We start from the raw sequence: 5,238 nt of genomic DNA, 5'->3' as shown, positions 1-5,238 counted from the left end.
TTAGTTACCCTGCAGCATGATGTCTCCTGGTTCGGACTCCCTGCGACAATGTAATGTTAATTCCGACTCAAAGCAATTCCTGGAAGCAAGATTCCTAGTCCGATCAAACAATAAAAAGCATGGGTATATAATAGCTTTGAAGTTACCTCACAAATAGCATACCTGTGTGATGGGTTTTGTGATGTGTAGTGTGTTTCGTGGGAGCTGGAAGACTCATTAATAACTTTGTTTTTTAGTTCTGTTTTCCTAAGACCTGTATATTGTTAGTTTAATCATATTGTTAGTTTAATCAGTGGGATATCTTAATAATAGTCAATTTTATTCATATGTTTTGGGTTTGTTATGAAATAACTTAACTAGCATGCCAAGTGTTTGATCAAATGCTCAAGAGAAGAAAGTTACAAATTGAAAAGCAAAATAAATTATGTATTTCATATTTATTATTTGTTTACTTGTTTACTTATATTCTTAGGACAAATGTTATATTTATTAATTTTTAATACTGTTTTTTAATAATTAATGGTCCCCGATTAATCTCCGCCTAACCGATTAATCCATTGACCTCAGTCCACCGCCGAGCTACCGTCGAGCTATTTTTGCAACCTTGGGTTGAATACATAAAATTTAGGAGCAGAAAATAATTTTCTTTAAGAAAACGTTGATTTTTTTGTGGTCCCATTCAATTTATCCCATTTTTGCAAATGGAAAGAAAATACAAAAAATATAAATTTTGGTAAAGCGTAAAAATTTATATCTACGAAAAGTAATTCATTTTTTTTAAAAGACAAATAGTTCACTAAAACGCTAGCAAAGATCGAGAACATTTACAAGGAAATAAAATGCAAAGACATTTATACTTACTCGATTAAATTTACAAAGCATAGAAAGGTTATATATTGTTCCCCCTTAATTGAAACGGGAGAAACCAACATGACTAAGGGCGTGTTTACAAAAGTAGTTGTTACCTGGAAGCGGGTAGCGTGTAGCGGGTAGCTGGTAGCGGAAAACTGTAACTTTTATTTGTTATATGAGTGTTTGGCAAAAATAGCTGGAAGCTTTTAAAATATATAAAATTACATAAAAGGACAACTGATTAAAAATAAAAATTTGATTTCAAAAGCTCAGTAGCGTTTTGTTAAACACTACATGAAGTAGCTTTTACATTTGGAACGTTTTGTTTAAATTAAAAGCTAAACGCTCGTAGTACAAAGCGAAACTTTTTGTTTAAACTAGAACGTTTTGTCAAAAACTAAAAGCTAGAAGCTCCCAAACGCTTCCAAAAATTCCGTGCCAAACACCCTTAGGTTGGAAGTCGGAGATATTTGGTGAAAATATATACATATTGATATTGAGATAAAATATCAAGAATGAATACTTGGCTACACAGTACACACCAATTTTTTTTTTCGAACATTTATGTTGAATCAATATGTATGGTTATTTGATGTTAAACCCTCTTTCGACATCCATATATGATAAGAACCGAATTGTCCAATTGGACTATTTGGATAAAACTGAATTGTTCAATTGGACAATTTGAATTGGACTATTTGGTTTAGATATTCTGATTTCTGGATTGGTTTTCAACAAAACCGAATTATTATTTTTGATTCCGGATTGGTTTGGTTTATAAAATAACAACCGAATAGTCCAAAAAAATCTAATAAACATTTATTATTTATTTATTTATTTATAATATATATCTATAGTTTTTTTATTAATTTTGTAATATAAAAAAACATTAATATGCATTTTCTCTCTCAAACGTTTTCTAGCTATAGAAATGTTTAACTATAATATATCTTCTGTTTATAAATTTCAAATCACAACTAAATAATTTATTTTTGATTCTTGTGTAAAATTGGGTAATATTATAATTAATATGCAATTTTAAAATGTTTCGGTTTTTGAAAACCAAATTTTAAAAATCGATCCAACCGAATTGTAATTGGATTATAAAAACCGATCCAACCGAATTGTAATTAGATCGGATTTGAATTTAATTTGGACTACTCGAATCCATGTTTTGAAAACTAAAATCAATTTGGATTCACTTGATTGGATCGGATCAAACCGATTCATCCAAACGAACATCCCTAAAGACACATGTGCCTATAAACAGTCTCTTGAAAATGAAAATGAAGAAGCAAATTCTTCTCATCATATTGATGTAGGTCCATTTCTTTGATATAGAAAATGAAAATAAACTAGTCATAGTGTAGTCGGCTTTACAACCAAGCTAAAATGTCTCAATCTGTCAAGATTTATCATTACACACCAAATGCGATTTGTTTCTTTCAAAAGAATTGTTAAAATTTACAATTAGAGTGAAAATCCACATGCACAATGAATAAGACCATATTTAGATGTCACATGTTCAATTTAGATGTCACATGTTCACGCAACTTATTTATGGGTTCTTCAAACTCCACAACCCTTTTCTCTTTGTTACGAGAGTACCGATGCCATGAGGGTTAATGTCATAAAACAACAATCAATTAATAACACACAATTTGTTGTTTATGCAACTTATCTTTAAATTGTGTTCAGTAGGTCTCTAAATGTTTTTCTAGGTTTTCATTACAAGAGTGCATTTCATATTTCCAACATAGACACAATGTTAACGCCAAATTCCAAAATAGACAAAATGTCAACGCTAGATGGGCCATATTAAATGTCATAGTGGACAACATGTATGAATTTGATTGCCTATTTGAATAGAATTAAGAGATAAATAATCAAGATAGCAAACTAGATATTCTTGATTGTCATATTATGACATTAACCTTTTGTGTAATCATGTAAGAAAGAGGTGTACTTTGTTAAATTTTGGTCCTATATAAGCCATCTATAAACTTCTACTCATATATAAGATAAGTCCACATATAACTACCGAGAAACCATAAATAAGTTGCGAGAGAATAGGTGTACTTTGTTAAATTGTTTATTGGTTCTTCAAACTCCATATTTAGATAAGGCCACATTATGATATTCTCCATAGTTAAATTTCGGTCCTATATAAGCCATCTATAAACTTTTACTCACGCAACTTTTAGTCACATATAAGATAAGTCTACATATAACTATGGAGAATATCATAATGAGAATAGGTGTACTTTGTTAAATTTTGGTCCTATATAAGCCATCTATAAACTTTTGTCATATCATCAATTCATCATCTAAATTTGTTTTTGAAACAGCGATATTTTTATTAATATGACCCCAGCAAGCAAGGAGCTGAACAGGGGCCACCAACATCATCTAAATATAATGCCTATTTTCGTAATGGAACATTAGAATGTTCTTGACAATGATACAATAAAAATTTTGAACTTGAATTTATGATACCCAGCTTATCTTGCTTATCTTCTTAAACTTTATTAGGCTAAATGGAATAGTGGTCATTTTATATCTATGTTAAAGAGTGGCGCCATACATCTAAATGTACTTTTTAAGATTTTAAAACAAAATATTTCATTAATTTAAAATGATATTACATAATTAGGAAAATAAAAATACATAACTAAGGAAATAAAAAAGTCATTTAAAAAAAAATCAAATTACATAAAAACCCTAAAATGTTTGATAGAAATATGCATATTTGGGTAATTTGGATATATTCTTGTTCACTAAAAGCCTTAAATTTTGCATAAATGTTGTAAACCTACAAAAAATGTAAGTTCGTAAAAAAAAATTGCAAAATTCCGATTTTAATGAAGAACATAAAAAACACAAAATTCCGACTTTAAGGACTTTTATGTCATTTTACATTTAAAAAATAACATGACATACTAGAAAATATAAAACCTACAAAATATATTTTTCATAAATTTTGTAACTCGCATTGACAAAGAACAATTGCATTTCCACAAGTCGTAGGCTTCCCGATCGCTTCTCTAGGGCTGTTCACTATTCGGATAAAACCGAATTATATGACGATGTTCGATTACCACCTGTTTCAAAGAAATTAAAGATACAAGGATGAAGTTTGCAAGCTCACATATGAATTTGGAAAAACAAACGGAATTCTCAACATGCAGACCGTGAAACCAAACTACTAGCGGAAATGCAAATGTTTTTTGCAGTCGTGAATCACCTTTCAAAGGATATATATTCAAGTGGGTTACAAAGGTGAAAACAAAATTTGAAGACAAATATAACTTCCATGCTTTTATTTTCTTGTATATAATGTGGATTTTCTAAATGTCTTTATTTTCTAGTTATGTATTTTGAAGTTTCTAGTTACGGAATTCCTATTTTTTTAATGAATTATTTAGTTTTTAATTATGGTTGATTTCAAAAAAAAATTGATGTATGACATGGATAAATACGCTCCCTTAAAAGAACATGAAATATTTCTTGACATCTATGTGACAAAAGTATACACCAAACGCCTTGAGCCTAACAGAGAAAAAAAAGAATTTCCAAATCTATTTAACAAAAAGATTTATTTACAATATAGTTTCAAAATAGCTAAAAAAGTATTACTGGTAACAAAAATATATTTACAACTTGCTATCAGTTTTTAATATATTAATACGAGGCCAAATTATATTTACATTTCTGATTTCTCCCCAACAAAAACCACCTTTAAGATCTTATCAACGAAAATATTCAACATTTTGTATTTGTTCAGAACATCGTCATATAAAAACGAGAGAAAGAAGATACAAAAATGTTGTTCTTTTTAGTAGTATAATCAGAAAACTAAATCCCCAAAACTCAAATTCATGCCAAAAAATCAGATCCGAATCATCAATTGAATCCCAAAATTATTAAAAGTGTAGTAAAGAAAACCTACTCCAATTCAAAATTCAAAATGATACTAAGTGTTTTGGTGAAAAATCTGTGCGTAACAAGTATCAAATAACAAAGTGTAAAAAGATCCAGATGAAGATTGATCATCGCATACTCAAGACATAACACGAAATCATCTTAAACAGTAAAAGAAACTCAGAATCATAGGAAATATGATGATGAAATAAGAGAGAAAATGTAGGGAAATCATCTCGCCTTGATTGCAAATCGAAGCAAGAAAGCAGCCATGGATTCCCAAACACGCACAGGCAGTAGTAAAATTGTGCGTGTTTTTGTGTTGATTTACGCCAATCGCACGATTATTGAAAACCTTTTTCTCCGTGGAAAATACCACGCCACCCCTTCGTTTACGGGATAAGCGCTCGGCCTATGGCGCAACGATTACAGATCTTCTTCGACCCCTCTTTCTCATTTATACTG

General features: G+C 30.0%; 1 long non-coding RNA gene across 1 annotated transcript; it reads right to left on the bottom strand.

The window, feature by feature from the left end:
* Window positions 1-3,694: 3,694 nt before the first annotated feature.
* On the bottom strand, window positions 3,695-5,238 carry LOC145167069 (uncharacterized). The gene is made up of 2 exons (XR_013740885.1): window positions 5,014-5,238; window positions 3,695-3,953 (listed from the first exon to the last, which is right to left on the bottom strand). It is a non-coding gene; the product is annotated as an uncharacterized LOC145167069 (long non-coding RNA).

Source organism: Lactuca virosa, chromosome 3, assembly GCF_052849685.1.
Source record: "Lactuca virosa cultivar CGN04683 chromosome 3, Lactuca_virosa_CGN04683_v6, whole genome shotgun sequence".
Classification (NCBI taxonomy): domain Eukaryota; kingdom Viridiplantae; phylum Streptophyta; class Magnoliopsida; order Asterales; family Asteraceae; genus Lactuca; species Lactuca virosa.
Note: the sequence above shows the minus strand (reverse complement) of the source record. Positions and strands in the feature narration are given on the sequence as shown.